This window comes from Pistacia vera, unplaced genomic scaffold, assembly GCF_008641045.1.
Source record: "Pistacia vera cultivar Batoury unplaced genomic scaffold, PisVer_v2 Contig479, whole genome shotgun sequence".
In the NCBI taxonomy this organism is placed as follows: domain Eukaryota; kingdom Viridiplantae; phylum Streptophyta; class Magnoliopsida; order Sapindales; family Anacardiaceae; genus Pistacia; species Pistacia vera.
Window position 1 is genome coordinate 403118 of NW_022196311.1, and position 19452 is coordinate 422569.

The window sequence follows — 19452 nt, forward strand, 5'->3', positions numbered from 1 at the left end:
AAGATATAATTGAGATAGTTTTATAGTGGATAAAGTATTTGTGGAATAAAATTTTAAAATCAACCAAAATACCTTGATTTAGAGTGTTTTATAAACCTCTCAAAAATATACTACACTAGTTTTGAGGGGTTTTTGAACTGGTCAAAACCAGTACATACAAAATTTGATAAGTGATAGTTTTAAAACACTTTAAATTCAGTTTAATTAAAAACCTTTCAAAATCAGTGGAAAAAAAACTCTCAGGATAAAATTAATATGATGGATATGCTACACTTGTAATATGTTGTTTAGTTGGTGTAACGTGGGAAATATAAATGATTAAATATGGAGTAATTATAATTAGGAAATTAATTAAAGTCAAATATAGAAAGAGGAACGTGTTGAGAAAGCAGAAGCACGTGGTTTGAGAAAAATCAGAGAAATCAAGCTGGCTCTAGCTTTATATTACCTATTAAGCCAAACACGACCTAAATGCCCTTATTTTATTAATTCTGTTTGGTTTGTGGAGTGGATTAGAAGTGGATGAAATGAAAGTATTATAAATAGAAATCATGGAATGGAATAAATAGAATAAGATTACTTTATTCGCTTTTAGTAAAAAATATGGATGGAATGGAAAACAATTTGTTGCTTTTGGACTAAAATGCCCTTAATTTATTTTATTAAATAAATATTTTTTATTTTCTATTTAAATATAAATTTCAAAAAATTAAAAGTTAAAAAATCAGAAAAATAAAAAATATTTTAAAAATTTTAAACTAGTCAACGCTGGGTCAACTCATCAATCGGCGAAATTTGGTACCAGCTCCCAACATCACTGCTGGTGCGTGAGCAATCTGGGCCGAGAATCTGTCCGTTTACCATTTGAAATTTTCTAATCATTTGAAAATTAGAAAATTCTTAAAATTTGCTTAAATTCTAAATATAAACGTATAGTAATTATAATATATTATAAAATAATTTAGATTTAAATAAATGATTTTAGAGGTAAAATGGGAAATCAAATTTAAATTCATTGCAAAAATGAACATTGATCAAAGTATATCTTAAGCTCTAACGTGGTCAAAGTTCGATTAAGGGTCATGGGCATTTTCGTCATTCCACTTATTAAGTTTTTAATTAATCTGATTAAGCTTAACCCATCAAGTAAAAACTATTGTAAATTACATTTCAAAATTTAGAACCCTATAACTATTTTCATCTTTTATCTTCTACTATTCCTTTTATATCTCACAAACATATAGAAGGTAATGAATAAATAGTTTAAGGATTATAAAAAATATGATATTTCATTTCATTATTGGCCCTCATATTTTATTCTATTGGCCCTCTCATCCGCTAAAACTTGACAGTTTAACCCAAAACACAGAGTTAATACATTTTGGTCCTTGAGGCTTGCCCATAAGATTCCAAGAGTCAATTCGGTGGAGACTTTCATCCTTTCTCCATCTGCAAACAGCTGTTTATGGTCATATTCAAACCTTCCATTCACATTCAAAACCAATCAACTTGAATTTTAAGTCCAGACCAAATTTAATTATTTCAAAATCAGTACAGTAATAATCTAGTCAAGTACTCTTCTTCCTTAAATATTTATACAGGGGCGTTCAAGCTGATAATCTCAGGAGGGAGAGCATGAAGAAGGATATATAGTAAAAAAAAAATGCACGGCGGCAACAGGGGAGGCTCGTGGAGATCGTAGACCAGAACGATAACCAAAAGAGTCGTGAATTAAGCGAGTGGGACAAAGCGTCGTTGCATTCGCAGCAACATCTTCATCATCTCATCTCGATGAGGACGCAGCAGGCTGGACTGGACCTCCAGAAAAGAAGAAGAAGAGTACGTAGACTTGGGAGCATTTTGTAAGCCGCAAGGCGTTTTAAATGGACGCTTTTGTCTATCGCATCGACCTTTGGGTTATCGCTCCCCGATCATCATCGTTAAAACGATTCCCAAACACAAGGCCAAACCTCTCCCGGATAATTATACCGGTCGCCCTCCAGAAGGCTCTCTCTTCCAATGCTCAGAAGTGTAAGTCTATCTCGTCGATTCGCCATTTTGTTCTTGATTTGATTGTATTATATATAAGTTATAACATTCTGCATGTCTCTCTTACAAACTCAGAAGAACAAGGCGGTAGTTTTTTTTTTTTTTTTTTGGCTAATTACGACGGTGCCGGTACTTTAAAATATGTTTTTCTTTTTTTTATTAATTACGGTAACGTTACCTTAAAAATATAGTTTCCTTTTATACTTATGATTATGGTAACATTACTCTAAAATTATCGTTTTTTTTTTTTTTTATTTAGCTTTTAAATTACATCCGAAATGAGATAACGTAGTCAATATTAAGAATCATAACGAAAGGTTAAAAAATAAGACAATAATATTCGATTACTCATATAAATAGCCGAATAAGTTTTTAGACCCCATCATCGAAAAGTGAGAGGTGTTACCTTTTTCTAATATGATCGAATAGGATATAAAGTTATCGTCATACTTTTGAATTATGGTCGAGTAAGTTTTACATATAAAACAAAGATCGAGAAAGGATAAATTGTCGTACCCCTTTGAATTCGGATTGATTAAGTTTTGTCACTATAATTCGAAAGTCGAGAAAGAAATAGCGTAAACCCTAAACATATTTATTTTTTAAAAGTAATTGGACCGTCGATTATTTTCGGTGTTGATCGATGATAATCCAGGGTTGACAAGGTTCAAAAATATATCCCTTGATCATAGTATGAATTGGTTGATAATTTACACGGCTTACTTGACAAGAGGGAATAGCCACCAAGAATTAAAATCCGTGTGGGTCCAATTTATAGAAGAAATTAATAATAAATTTTCAATTAATTAATTATAATAATTTCTTACCTATCATAATATGGGAATAATAGTGTATAAGCGAGGTTTAATTTTTTTCTTAATTTTAAAATAATTAAAATGAAGTATTATTTGGATCCCTGTGCTTCAATGAGATCTCTTCTTCCATGGTTGATTAATGCATGATTTTAAGGTGTAGTTAATTTGTGTTTGTGGGTGCAGCTGGGAAATTGCCGAAGAGCAATGGGATATCATGGAGGGGGAATTCAGGGGCTGAATGGGGAGTAATTTGAGTGATGTTAAAGGAGGTCTGGGTGGAGGATATTATGATGCTGGATAACACAAAGTTTCATTTTCCAATGTCATATGCCATGACATGCTGAGTTGAGTTTGATTGAATACAGTCACAAAAATGAAACCATTGGAGAGTACGACCATGTCAGAGATCTCATCAAAATGGGGCACGACTATTTGCTTTTACCTTCAATTCTACTGCCACAAGATTAACACAAATCCATGCCCAGGTTGGTGGATCTCAGAATGGCACTTCAGAAACCAGATGATCACTACTGTTGGACGAGACCAGAAGACATGGACTATCGAAGACCAGTACAAACAATCCAGGCAGGCCCTGATCTCGCCGGGGAAATGGCGGCGGCTCTCGCGGCAGCCTCCATTGTTTTCCGTGACAATTCTGCATACCCAAGAAGCTGATCAAAGGTGCCAAAACAAGTGTTGATTTCGCCGAGACGGTGGCAAACGAGGAGCGTATTCAAGAGGGAACCCTTACATCGAGCCATATTATAACTCTACTGGCTATATGATGAATATATGTGGGGAGCTGCATGGCTGTATTATGCCACTGGGAATAATTCCTATATTTCCCTGGCAACAAATTCTGGATGCCGAAGCATTCAGGCATTTTTTATGACGCCTGATAATATTGTTCTCAATTGGGATAATAAACTGCCTGCTGCCATGTCCTGTTGACAAGGTTCAGGATTTTCCTGAATCCTGGATATCCTTATGAGGACATGTTGAGGATGTATCACAACACAACAATCTTACTTAGTGCTCTATCTCAGCAATTCCATGTCTTCAACTGGACTAAAGGTATGCGCTTCTGGTTCGTTCCTCGTTTCCCTTTTTTTTTTTTTTTTTCATTTTCTAATCATTTTAATATTATAGAAAAATGAAGATGAATTCACAAAAATTTAAACAGAATACTCGTAGTTTCTCTTTATCTATCTTCTAAGACGAACGTCTGCAAGAAAAATGACTTTAGATAGATAATGAGTGTTGATTGAGAGAGGGATTGATGTTTTAATCAGGGGGAAATGATCGAACTGAACCATGGAAAAGCACAGCCTCTGCAGTATATGGCTAATGTGCGTTCTGGCATCTCTGTTTGTTGAGTACTGAATGCTACTGATGTTCCGTATCACCTGTGGTCTACTTTCATTCATTGAGATCAGCTAAGGAATTTCTCAACCTCTCAGGTAATCGATCAATCTATCCGTTTCACATACGATTTCATAATTGACGCTTGTATGTGCAGCGAATGCACGGAAGCCTCTTGAATGATCATAATTGGTCATTTTTATATTTTGCACAGGTGGATTACATTCTGGGTAAGAACCCCTTGAAGATGAGCTATGTGGTGGGGTTCGGCAACAAGTTTCCCAGGCATGTACATCACCGGGGTGCTTCAATACCCAAAGACAACAAGAAGTACTCATGCACTGGAGGTTCAAAGTGCGCGACACCAAGAATCCCAACCCTCACAACATTACGGGGAGCATGGTTGGAGGGCCTGATAAGTTGACAAGTTTCGCGACGTCGTGGCAATTATAGCTACACCGAGCCACGTTAGCTGGGAACGCTGGCCTGGTTGCTGCACTTGCATCCTTGACAACAACGCTGGTTATGGCATTGACAAAAACACCATGTTTACAGCTGTTCCACCACTGTATCCACAGAGCCCTCCCCCTCCAGCTCCTTGGAAGCCTTGAACTGATGTATAATAAACTTCGTAATGCTAATGTCCCTCAAGTTTTGGTTTTACTTTTACATTCTTGCTTGTACAAAAACGTCAGATAGTTTTTTATGTCGTGATGATATCAGACAGTAAATTGACATATCTTTCATACGTGATACATATAAGTAACTATCATGAAACCGTTCAAAACTAATCGAGCAAAATCGTGCCTGTGAAAGTATGAACCTGTCAACCAACACTTTACTTGCTAAATAGAAGTAACAATTCTATGTACTTTCCAAATTTTGCTGAGTCATAGACATTGAAGATTGATTCTTCAAAAAGAAAAGCAAGACGAAAGACAAACCAAAACACTTTTCAAAATTTTGGGAATGTACAGTTATGATAACTAACATCCTGCATGAATCAATGGTCTAAGTTCAAGATAAATGTTTACGATGCAAGCAGAAAATGGCGCAGAGAGGACAGCATTGATTTTTAAGCGGTTCATATTTCAAGGACATTAAGAATGGGTGTAATTTTGAAGCACAGTTGCATTTTAACCAGCAAAAGTTGGGACTGTGTTTCAGCTTATTATTGCTTATAGCAGGAATCAGGTTCATAGGGAGTACCACGAACGCCTGCCAGCAAGTGGAGCAGCTGCAATTTCTTGATTAGCAAACACCTGAAGTGAGCCAGCCTTCCAGTAATAGTGTTGTATCCTTTGCCAGCTTACCATATGGTTGTCCATAATCGCTCTTCAGCGCGAGAGGGAGCAAAAGGAAAAAAAAATCAAGATTTAGAAGTTTATACAGTGGCAAACGACTAAATATTGACAATATAAAAGGGAAGTACCAGCAGCTGCTGCAGCACGTGGCCATATCGTTTCTGAATTTGAGGGCATCGACTGTTTCCACCCACATGCAAACCTCACCACCGATAACTAATTTCTGGTGCTAGTTCTTTGATATTTGTTAGTGGTTCATTAAATGAACTGCTGCCATGGAGTATCCAAGTGGTCCAAATACCACTTGTCTGGTTGCTACAATGCACCTTAGTCCAGCCTTAACACTTTTCAGCGACACCACTTCCAAGCCTGCAAGGAAGATTTTAAGAATAAATCAAATTTTATCAATCATATACATAGATAATTAGAATGAATCTTATAAATAATTTTTCAATGACCATTATTCTATGACATTCTGATATACGAATCTTAGGGACCAATTGTTCTAGGTTGGATTCGAGTGTAGATCATACCAGTTGGGAACCACAGTTTTTGGACTCAATTTTTCCCAAAGTTGTTGAATGTCTCCTCCTGTCATGTATCATCTTTATGAGTGATAAAAGTGACAGATGTCATTGATCATAGACTTCTATTCATAAGATTCATACCAGTTAACTAGTTCTATCCATGGAGAGAGAGCTATTTTCTGAGCTTTCAAGACAAAGTACTGATACGCTTCGGATTCATTCATCCCTGCTGTTTAACCTGCATATTGAATAGTCAACACATCTAATAGACGTCTACGGTTTTTGTGTTTATGAAAAATTTAAGGAAGAAAAGGATTGGTCACAATAACTAATGTTTGTTTTTAAAGGACTAGATCTGATATTGTTACCATTTCGATATGTGAGAAGTCATTCTCAGCAACCTGAAAAATAGTAATGTATTCTTAATGAGTTATCATGATTGCATTGCCATACTTATCTATGAGTGCAAGTTTAAAATTATTGAAAACTTACTGTATTGACTTCAATCACCTACCCAAGTGAACAATTTAAATTTAAAGACTTACTGAAATCTGAAACATTAAAAGTTTCAATAGTATTAGACAGTTTTCATAACTTTTTCTTCTTTGATATAAGCATACGTATTTACAGAAGAAAAAATGCGATGCCAGGTCTTTTGTAACACATTATCTGTTATGACATGAAGACTATGTTTTGACAGATATGTTGACATTAACGACAGTATCCATCGATCACTTTGAATGTAAAATCATTGCTGACATCAAGTGGCTGCTGACAGTCCTTTGATGGCCACAAAGAAGGATAGCCAACGCCCCTAAAAATTTAAAACTATAAATTACTCCAGAACTGAATGAAAGGAAGTGTAAAACTTCTTTAATACATGATGAGCGATCGAAAGATACCAAAGAATGAAATGTAGATATATAGGTGTTCATTTTGCTAAAAAATTTAAACAGAGCTATATTATAGTTGCAAAAACCCAAGTGTGTTGACATGCCCGCAACTATCTCTGATACTTCAACTGATATGTTCTTTACAGTGTCAGCACTTAAACAATTTGAAATTTAGGCAGATTTCTGGGTTTTTCTTACATTGCATTAGAGCTTAAATATTAATGTTGGGTACTTTCCTATTAGCTTAAGTAGTTGGATCAAGTAAAAACTAAACAGATTTAAAACGGAAATATAATGATATATCTCCAATATGATAATTACCATCAATTCTAAAAACTACAAGCTCACTGTTTAATCTACTGTATAAATGAAATCGTGTTTGAATGAATTGTATGTCTTCTATGACAAGGAAAAACACTGTAGTGAGAATTGCATGTCATTATTACAAGAGAAAGCATGTCCCGGAACATCTATCTCAGCCAATACATTGATTCCTCGTTTTGAGCGTAACTGCAAAATTTGTAATAATTGTTAGATATAACTAAACTAGAATAATATAAGAGGGTGCAAACAAGACTCAGATCACTTGCCTCACAATTTCAGCAGCATCAGTCAATGTATACTTTCAGAAACTGAATATGCACCATCCCAAGTTTTGGATATGAAGGTATCTCCAAAGGAAAAGATTGCGTATCTACAATGTGCCGTGCAACACATTCTGGATGAAAGCAAGAAGTAATAGTCATATAGATTAATTTGCAAAGGTGCCATCTTTAAAACAATGAAACTATAGTTTAAACCAATGACATGAGTTATGCCAGCTTATCACTTCATATAGTTATTAGCACGACAAAATATGCATTCTTATTAGAGCTTTTAGGGGCTTAGCAGCTTAAATACTATCATTGTGTCCTAGCTATCGAATAATGATTTGAATCAAGCAGTAATGAAATAAAAATATCAACCATTCCCAATAGTAGCTTCGACAGTCCGAATTACGTACCGCTTTGCATAGGCCATAGAGTCAATAACAATCTTAATCACTGGAACTGGTTGATAATGTCGAGAGGATCTGCAGCGATTTTACTTAATCAGATTAAGCAATTCATGTTGAAAACAAATTTCCAAGTCAAATAACCTTTATTAATTCCTAACAAATTGAATGCAGCTATGTTAATTATTGCAGAAGTAGTTATAGTGTAGGACTCATCAATACTGCAAACGATTTCAAATAGTTTTAATATACAAATTGAACAGAGCTGAAAATGACAACAATCACTGAACATGTCCTAAAGCAAGCATAGAAAAGCTTCTCACCAATTAAGAGCCCTCGGAAAGGGAACCTTGGCTTATCAGAAATGGTCCATGGTGTCATTGGAACATCAATTATCCTGGACTTGAAGTGAATTGACATATTTGGCTCAAGGTCTGCGACATTTCATGCAAATACAAGTATTTTAAGAACTACGTATTCATTTAAACTGCAAAGCATCAATGACAATGTACGTGAATGACAGCAACTAACCTGAAGAGCATGTAAAGCCCCGTAAACTGTCTGCGCCTGCATTGTTTCATAATAAATTTGAAATGATCAGAGAGTTGAAAATTAATATTATCTCTGTATTTTACATCATGCCAAGTGCACAAACAAATGATACATGCTCATCATCCATCAGGCACTGCCAACTATGCATCATGGACATACCTTCTAAGGTTGCCTGCAGCAATAGTTTCTCATTTTAAGTTCATAGCAATCATAAATTAATTCAATAGACAAATGTCTTATTCATCCATAATGAACAAAGATGGTACAAAGTACTGTTTCAGCTAAAAATACCACATAAAAGAAGGTGAAAACATGACCATATAACTCATTTGTTCATGCCAAATAAGCAAAGTTGAAGAATTTTACCAGGTTAAGGGCCATCCAAAACGAAATGACCAAATCTGATCTCTAATTTCCATTCATAACAAACTTCACTTAAGCATTCACAAAGAGAATCAACCATGGAGTTGGAGAAGACCAAACAATTTAGATTAATTTTTTTCTTTTTTTGGACATCTATCCTATGTTTCTATCATCAAAATGCTTAGGAAGTTTATAATGTATTTTGTGACGGTCCACTGACCTCATGAATTGGTTAAGAAATATAAACATTATCTTTAAACATAAATGCCCTGAAGATTTACATCCCAAAAAGGAGAGAATTTTTCGATTCTTTTTTGTGATAAAGACTTAATGTCAGCATTCAAAGACAATTATTTTCACTTTTCACATTCTTGTCAATGTTCTTGCTACATTCATGGTTAATATAAGTCACAATCGTATCGGTCCAACAAATTTCCGCCAACTAATTTCAACATCTCAATGTCAACAACTAATCCAAAACATAACTTCATAGTTGAAAGTAAGAATTAGAAAAAGGATCAGTTGCGCCACCTCAATTTGCGCATAAGCCGGCATCTCAGGAGATGGAACACAATAAATTGTAAGACTCATCAACCCCATATTGTAACTGCAAATTTCAATCACAATCTTATGCATAAAAATGTTAAGGTCATAAAAGAACAAATCCTCCAGCTTTCAAGCCACAATTGAATTAAAGCTATAACCTCTAGAAATCTATTGAAGAATCAAACAATCAAACAAAAGAAGAGCATTGATCCTTTAGCTTTCAAGCCAAAATTGAATTAAAGCCATAAATTTGGCCAAGCAAAAGCCACACAAACTACAAAACACAAAACATCTCATATCGGAATCAAATGAATAAAAGTAAACAAAAAAGAAATGAACAAAATATACTCATCATGTTGAGTTAAAATGACCACATTCAAACCCACAAAAATGGAGGAATTATCATACTTGGAAACATTACCATCAACAGCATGAGCCAACTTCAAAAGATCAAACAAACCGAGCGAACCCATCTTTCAAAATCCCAGAAGCGTCACTGAACTTGCTTCCATGGCACAACAACTTGAAATCTCCATCATGTACATTTTTTTCTGGCCATGGCTACAGAATACGGCAAAGGCCAAACCTTACATCTTCTGCATTTCCACTCTTGTTGCCACCACCATTTAACAAAAAACCAACACAAAAACAAGAACCCACAAAGGAAATCTCCCCATTTCACCACAAACTTGAAGCAAAATCAGTGAACAAATGCACGAAGATATAATTAGTTAATGGCTATATATGATAAAAAAATATGTGAGAAAAAAGAATCTTGAAAGCTATATATAATAAAGACGAAAGAATCGGGATTGATGTCATTGTGAGTGTTAGTATCTGTATGTGGCACTGTGAGTTAGACAGACAAGACAGGTTTTTCTCTTTACCTGTTTATCTTCAAATTTAGTGAGGAGGTAAATTCATTATGGGCCCCGATATTTTTTTTTGTATGAAATACCCTTGTTGTTTCGAAGTAGAATTTCATGACTTAGAGGAGCAATGGGTCGTGTTGGAACAAGTGTCATGTTGGGTATATTTGTATCGTGTTAATTCTTTTAGTCAAAACTTGTCTTTTGGATTCATCAGGGGTGCAAGTTTAAATATGAAAATTGAACTAGTTCGTTTCAGAAGTATAACCTGAACTTGACTTATTATGAGTATATAAAAATAACCTGAGAGTATTTCGGTTAATACTTAAAAAGAGTAAGTGAATCATAAGAGGTTTTCTATTATTAATTACCCTATTTTAAATATTTCATATAAAATTACTAATATGCCCTTATTGAGTCAAAAGCATTTTTTTTGGGGGGAGTAAACGACATGTTCCCACCCAAAGATTAGTGAATGACAAGTTTCCACCTCTCATTTCATTTATTCCAGATTCTCATTCTTAAGTGAAGTGATACTATTAGTGACTTTGGAGCTCTAACAAGTGCTATTATCAAACTGCCCTTGTACCATCCCATTCCAAACCATCACCCCCGCAACCCTTTCCAAACCACCCCTTTCCTATTTGGGTTTTTGTGTTTTTTTCCCAACTTCTCAGCCTTTTTCCGTCTGCCTCTCCACCGGAAATCATCCCCCACCAAGCAATTCAACTCACCAGCCCACCCTCTCCAAAACCTTCATATTTCCCGACCCTATTCACCCTGTTTTCACGGTTAATTGAACGCCCTCTCCCTAGGGTTTGGTTGAGTTAAATGATGATTGAGGTTTAAAATTGTTGGAGGTTTGTGTTGTTTGGAAGCCGATTGGGGTTACTTTAGAAGTGTTTGGGGCTTGTTAGTTTTTTCCCGGTCATCGGCACGGTGATGCTCCTCAAATATCCCTCCTTCGATGTTTTCTAGCACACACACAACGTGTTCAACAAAATGTCGCAGTTAGCGACCTCCATCCCCAGTGCACACCAACTCTCCTACACAGCGCGAGCACGACTACCGCATGGTGCTAGGGTTATGGTGTGGGTGGCGGGGTGTGTCGATAGGTTGGCACCGAAGGGTGGCCGAAAAGTCGTGCAGCTATGAAAGATGAAAAGTCGTGCGGCTATGAAAGATGAAAAGTCGCTCAGATGGGGTTTTGCAGCCGGTGGGAGATGGTATGGTTTTGCGGCGGATGGGAGATGGTGTTTGAGGCGGCAAAGGGATGGTGGTGGAGTTGAGGATGGGTTGGGTTGTGAGAAAATTTTGCTAGAAAGACATAAATAACCTTTAACCATTAAATTAAATGATTTTTTGTTATTTTAAGGGTGGGAATGTGGAATTTATGAAACCAGAGGTGGGAATTGTCGTTTCAATAAACCTTGGGTCGGATTCGTTTACTCTTTTTTGGGAGGTTAAATAGATTTGTGTAGGATCTCTTTACTTTAGGACTAAAATGATAATTTTCAAACTACAAAGGGATTGTAGAGATCCAAGAAAACATCAAGGATATAAAAAATTTTGCCGCGCAATATAATATTATATATCTGCCATTTGTAGTTCGATCATCTCCGTTAATTTCGGCTTGACCGTGGGACCCACTGAAATTGGAGGGTTGATATTCATAATTAATGTGGCTCAACTGTTTTGATCCGTACATGATTCGTTTCTGATTTCTTAATGGTTTTAGATATTTGTGGTTATCTCCCGCCAACTTTCTCTCCTGTGTGGGTCCCATTGAAATGCATGTGAACAACTGACGATCTTGTCCGTTGATCAAAATGTTTCTTGATGGGTAAATTAAATTAAAATTTGTGTAAAATAATAAATAATAATATATTAATAATAATATTAAAAAAAGAAAGCCAAAAACAGGTGGCGCCGAAACACGGTTAAACTAACATCCACCAAAAAATGTCGCTAACTTAGCACGCCCGACGTTGAATTCTTTTAGTGGAAAGGGAAATGGATTTGGTATTTCAAATGAGTCAAGTCAAAAACCATGACACACAACAAGAAGTATATTCAGATAATATCAAGAAAAATGATACAAGTATGGGAGAATATATACCAAATTTACACATCGACAAACTTGACATTATCATAATCCTCTATTAATTATGAATTTTTTTTTAAGAAAAAAAGATTGTGTCATATCTATCAATTCATGAATTCAGTATATAGTGATTTGTCAGGATTATTAGAGATGTCAAATGAATCATTTTATATATAATTAATGGTATTAATCATCTAAAATTTGATTAATTAACAAAAAAAAAAAAAAAAAGTTGTATGAAGTTTCTAAAATAACATAAATCCTTTTTCTTTTTCTTTTTTATGATTGGGAGTGTCCAGAGGAATTTATGTACACCTCAACTAATTCCGTGAAACCCTAAAACTACAAGTCAGATAAGAGCTCTAATAACTACCCTTATTATCAACCGAGGAGAGATTTGAACTTAGGACCTCTTGAGTAATACACCTAAGAGTCTATATCAAACCACTCGATCATCTAGAGGTAATTCATAAATACTTATATTGTTAAGTTTTAGTTTTTAAACTAAATGATAGGAGGGTAATTTGATAAAATATTCATTACTTCATAATAGTGCAAGTTTTATGGGTTTACTAAAGTTCTTGAGCGACATAATTTTTGTTAAAAATCTTAGATAGGGTTTGGTCATTACATCAAACTTCAACGGTAAATAGTATTAACTCTTTATATAATAAAAAATACATTGTGAGAATAATAATAATATGGTTGTTTTATGTATATCCTAAAGATATTATAAGATAAAATTTAGAATTTTGATACATTAAAAATTATGAATTAATAATATGCATCGAAATAAATATAAATCTTCTATCTTATTGTGTCTTTGTCTTAAGGGCACAAATTAAGTTAACTTATAATATAATATCTAGCATGATAAAAAATCTATGGTGGGAATTTTTATTTGGGATTAATAGAGATGTTAAATGAGTCAACTCAATGTCCCAACGTGTTTTACACAACAAAAGAAAAAATGTTTTGCTTGAGAAGAAATCTATGGCGGATTGACTCAAATTCAGATCTCAAGCAAGAAAAATCCACCGAAAGGTGTAAAATAAGAGATATGCCACTGACTTCACGTTCAAGTTGATAATTTTTAATTTAAAGGACTTTTATTAATTATTGTTGATTTGTGATTTTGATATCAACGATCTTGTACGTGTAAAATGTTAAATAGGTCTTATAAATTACATGTGATTGATTATGAGAGTTGTATATAGAGCTGAGATGATATATGTTTGTAAAAACATAAATAAAAGACTGACAAACGATATTTTTATAGTAGTTCGGATGTTTAAAGCGAATCATACATTCACTGTTATTTTATTATTTTATGTTTATTTTTCTGATATTACCTATAAAGCGTGCAAAAAAAGGAGAAATGTTTTGTCTACGGAGAAAAAATAATAAGGCTCAAACGTATGTCTAGCTCTCATATGCCTAGCCAGTCCCTTGTTCATGAAGAGAGGTGTCTATTTATACACCTTTGAGCTCAACGTAATGAGTACTTTTGCAAATTATCTTGACACATAGAGAGCTCTCATTCATCCCGATCTTTTACTTTGATAAAGGTGGGACATGTGTTATATAATATCTCTTTGAAGCAATTTGGATTTTGACAGCTAATACACTTTGTCTTTTAGGCAGTGCTAACATCAGTGTGTATTTTTTAGGCATAACAATTATTATCCATATTTTTGTGGATGTATTATTTAATTTAATCAATCAACCCTTGGTGTTTCAAATATTATCATAAACTATTTTTTTTTTTTTTGTTAAAATCGTTAAATATTTATATTCGAACGTGTAAAATAAGTCAATCACTAAGTATTGTTCAATTTTTATTTTTATTTTTTTTAATTTGTGTTATTTATTTATGAATAAGAGAAGAAAAAGGTAAAAAATAACAAGAAATGAATATTATGGTTGTTAGAATAGTTTATTTTAAATGAGACTTGACACAAACAAACATGGTGAGTCGTTTAACCTTAATTTTATGGGTCAATTTGGTATGACAATACACGTTTATCACCTTTAGCATTTGTATATATACATATTCTGACAAGCTAGTTATAACGATGGAATCAAACTAATTTATTACTATAAGGAGGTTATAACTTAACAGAGATGTAGTTACAAATATTATTATTTTGATCTTTTATTTTATAATTCACTTTTTAGTAGTATATATTAGAGTTTCAATTTATTGTTTCAGTAGTCATTGCTGCAATTAGACAAGAAGAGAAATGAAATAATCCTAAGGATGATAGTATGGAAATACAAAAAGTTTCATGCCAAGAAGCTCTAAACATGCTTGAGAAGCTAGAAATATTTTGGTTTCAACAAGAAAGTATCTATGCTAACGAGTTATTAAATGCCCGCAAGTTAAAAGATACGGTAACAACTCTAAAACGTAAATTATTTTCCCAAACAAATTTAAATAAATATTTTTATTTTATGTTAAACATTTAATATAACATAACATTTTTTTTTTTAATATACATATAATTATTACTATGTGAAGTAACTTTCTTAAGACAGGAATTAGAAAATTATAATTTATTACAACGCGGAATTTATTATTGTTTATAACTATCCCAAATTGGGATTATTTTTTTTTATGATTATATAAAAGCTATTTTTATATAGAGTATCGCTATAGAGATGTTTTACTGTATACTTATATATGAGAATAGTGCAAAGATAGGACCATCATATAGTACGTTTAGGATGCGTTTCGTTCGGGGTCATATAAGATTATTTCGGTAATCTTCGTTTAATTTTCAAGATTCCCTTGCTTGGTTTGCAAGTAATAAAATATTACGGTAATCCTTTGTTGTAAATAGTGTTTATTGTTGGTGATATGAGGGGTAATCAAATTATCTTTCTAGGGGGTGTCATTAAAAGATTACCGAAGTAATATGATTTTTATACCTATTTTGTCCTTAATTAAATACCATTTCGGATACAATTGCCTTCAAATATCTACCAAACAACCATTAACCTAGACCCCCCACATATGAGAATTCAGCTAAAACACCCTAGCCACAAAAAGTTTAAAAGTTAATAAAATACTCCTAGTCACCTAAGACAACCGTTGGTCGCCAACGACAGTCGTCATATCGGCGCACGACTGGCAGGATCTAGTTGGCCAGCAGATTCGACAGGTTGTGCGCCATTCCAACAATTGCTGGCGGTGGTGGCTGGCTGCCAGCATGGGCTTGGGGTGGGTGTGGGTGATTTTGCTACAAATTAAAGTTTTATATTGTTGAGTTGTTTTAGCAAAATTTTAAATGTAGGGGTTTAAAAGAAATGATTCAAAAAAACAAAAAAAACATTATATTAATATTTTAAAAGAAATGATAATTTAATAATCTATGTAACATATCCACTCATTTATCTCTCAACCAGACATATCATTTTATTCCAACCTAATCAAACACATTTCCCTAAATATTCTTAATAATCTTCAAGATAATCTATATTTCCATTAATATAACATTACCAATAATATAACATAGCCTGAACCGACACACACCCTTGATGCTAAAGACGTATCGACCACTGGATGTGTCGTTTCAATGTAAAAAGTTGGAAAAAGATTCAACTAATAATGTTTTTTCATCTTTCTAGGATGAAATGTCCTATCTTATAAGTGACATATAGACACCGTTGGATGGATAACCTAATGATATTAATCATAGTGGTTGTTAGAATTGTTTATTTAAAATTAGACTTTGACACAAACCTGAAAGATGAATGGTTTAACCTTATTTTATGGGTCAATTTGATATGACAATACGCGTGTAACACATCTAACTATTATTTTAACTTTTATTCATATGTATACGCATATATTTTTTAACTTGAGCAACGTGTTTGGAGGGATTGAATGGAATGAGAATATGAATAGGAATGGGAATATATGAGAATGGTGCAAGTGATACGACCATTAGACGGTACGTTTAGTGTTAAAGATGTATCGACTACTAGATGTGTCGTTTCAGTGTAAAAATTTGAAAAAAAAGATTTGACGAATGTTTTTTCAACTTTCTACGATAAAATGTTACGTCTTTCAATTAATATATGGAAAATGATAGAGTTACCGAAAATTACACACCGAATCTATGCACCGAATGACGTAACAAAATCCTGACCGTTGATTAATATTAACTTATAATGAATCAACAGTCATGATTGTGTCATGTCATTCGGTACACATCCTTTGATAACTGTAGCATTACTCTTGATATATAGACAAGATTGGACAAATAACCTAATTGTTATTCTAATGAAACCCACAATGTCTTCAAACATGCCAAGTCAATTTCTTTCATCTTAATTTTAAAATTAATATTAAATCAATTTACAATTTAACATATTTAATGATTATAAAAAAAAAAAATCCGAACATTTTACTATCAACATTTTTTAATTATATAATAAATTATTTGTATCTACTTATTAAAAATTTAAATCTATAAAGACAAAGACATAATGAAATTTTGTTTTCTTATTCAAGGAATAAGAATCAATTATATAATGACAAATACAAAGCACATATTTGCATCTATAATATAAACAATCACACAATTAGCGAATATATTTGCATTCTTCATGAGAACAAACAAATAATTAGGGATTATACGAGACAAAACACATATTTGTATCTATCATGAAAACAACTTAACAATGAGGGATGACGATGGGTCGATTATGATATGCGTTCGCATAATTCCTGCTAAAGGAAAATTTTAAATTATGCGACAATTTTACTTTGTTGTATACATATTTATAAATAACTTTTTTATGACGAAAGGTGGGAATTTATCAAACGCTGACTCTTAACAATTATCTGTGTGAGAATATCTATGATACACAAAAATATTTCGTCACTTTAGTTCTACAATTTTTCTTCATAAACTATCAATCATATACATAATAAAGATTTTTAATGAGAGAGAAAATAGTAATACTCATAGATGGTGCAAATGTATTGGTTGGTTGTATGAATGGCATGGTTGATTTTAGTAATAGCCTTATCGTAACAAATTATTGATATGGTTAACCAACCCACAATCCAGTTAGCCAAAATCCGATATTTTACACAACCAAATTCTTATAAAAAATAAAAATAAAAGAGAGAGAGAGAGAGAGAGAGAGAGAGAGAGAGAAGAATTCTCGGCTGCGTTTGTTTCGTTATTTCACCAATATCTTGTCCTTATTCCAAATACAGATACGCGTTGTTTCCCTATTTTTAAAATCATATTCTAAATTAAGAAACTTTTTAAACCCTTTAGGTTTGTTAATTGATAAAAAACACCCCCAATAAAAAAATATACAAATAGACAAAACACTCTCACTCACCCATAGTTGCCAGATTCCGACAACCACCATCGGTAGTGGCCAAAATCTGTCACAACGGCGCATTACCAGTTGAAAATGGCCGGTAATGCGCCGATCTGGCCATATCAACCATGGATATGGTCGAAAAATGCCAGATCTGGTCGTCAATGACGGCCAAGAGATGACCATCATTGATTGTCAACGATGGCCATATCTTTGGCCATCGCTGACGACCAGATATGGTCGTAGATCTGGCATTTTCTAGTTAGATCTGCAGTAAATCTAGCCAAAAAATGCTAGATCGGTGAACGACTATGATGGATCTGGTCAGAAAAGGCTAGATTGGCGAACGACTAGCCGGTCCTGAGCCGTAACGCCATATTCTGGCGGTGGTGGTCGGAATCTGGCCACTGTGGGTGGGTGGGGGTGTTTTTATCATTTTACATAATTTTTATATATTGCGGTTCTTAGTTAAATTAACAAATCTAAGGGTTTTATTTGTTAATTTTTAAATTCTACCTTGTAATATTCACTCAACTCTACTTACCAATAATATTTCAAAAATACTACTCAAAATAATAAAACAAACACACCGAGGTTTTTCTTTTTCTTTTTTTCTTTCTTTCACACAGATCAAGTATTTTGGCTATTTTGGGAAGATTCAATAATTGTCTCTCCCGTGACTCAAACACAAAACCCCTAAGTATTTTGGGTATTTTAGAATCATATAAAATGATTTTTTTTTTCCATATATGAACTAAAATGAAAGCTATTGAAAGAAAAAAGTTTTTATTTACACCTAACTTCAACAAAAGAAAGTTCACTTTTCCCCACCGCCCTTTATTGGCATCTGAAACGCCAACACCACAAAGTCACAAACCTTCTCTGCCACATGCCATGCCCTTTTCAAATTTTCCGGTCCCGACTTTTCCGAAAATTAAACTTTAGTCCTGAAAATGTAATAGATGTTATTCAATCAAATGATCAATCCTTAATATAGTTGATAGGTTTGTGTAAAAAGACATAAATACCCTTATATTAAAATATATGCCCAATAGAAAGCAATTAAAAAAATCAATTATTTACATCAAATAATTCATTATGAATTAAAACACAATGAAATTTCGTTTTCTTAATATTCAAAGTCAAGAAGGAATAAAAAATCAATTATATAAAGACAAAGACAAGCACATATTTGCATTCTTCATGAGAACAAACAAATAACTAGGGATTATATGAGATGTGGAAACAATTTTTAACAATTAGGGATGACGATGGGTCGATTATGGTATGAGTTCACATAATTCCCGCTAAAGGAAAATTTTAAATTATGCGACAATTCTACTTTCTATACATATATAAAAATAATTTTTTATGATGAAAGGTCGGAATTTATCAAATGCTGACTCTTTAACAATTATCAGTGTGAGAACATCTATGATATGTAAAAATATTTCGTCACTTTATTACTACATTATTTTTTTAATAAACTATCAAACATATTCATAATAAAGATTAATGAGAGAGAAAATACTCATAGATTGTGTGAATGTATTAGTTGGTTATATGAATAGCACGGTTGCTTATGATATTTTAGATTTATTCATATTAGCATCCTCATAATAAATTATTGATATGGTTAACCAACCCACGATCCAATTAGCCACAAGTCGGTATTTCACACAACCAACTTCTTATAAAAAAAAATTAAAAAAAAAAAAAAGAGAAGAA

General features: G+C 33.4%; 2 pseudogenes; one reads left to right on the forward strand and one right to left on the reverse strand.

Annotated features, from left to right (window-relative positions):
- Window positions 1-1663: 1663 nt before the first annotated feature.
- LOC116146530 lies at window positions 1664-4837 on the forward strand (annotated as a pseudogene).
- Window positions 4838-5397: 560 nt separating this feature from the next.
- On the reverse strand, window positions 5398-10430 carry LOC116146577 (annotated as a pseudogene).
- Between the last annotated feature and the right edge of the window lie 9022 nt (window positions 10431-19452).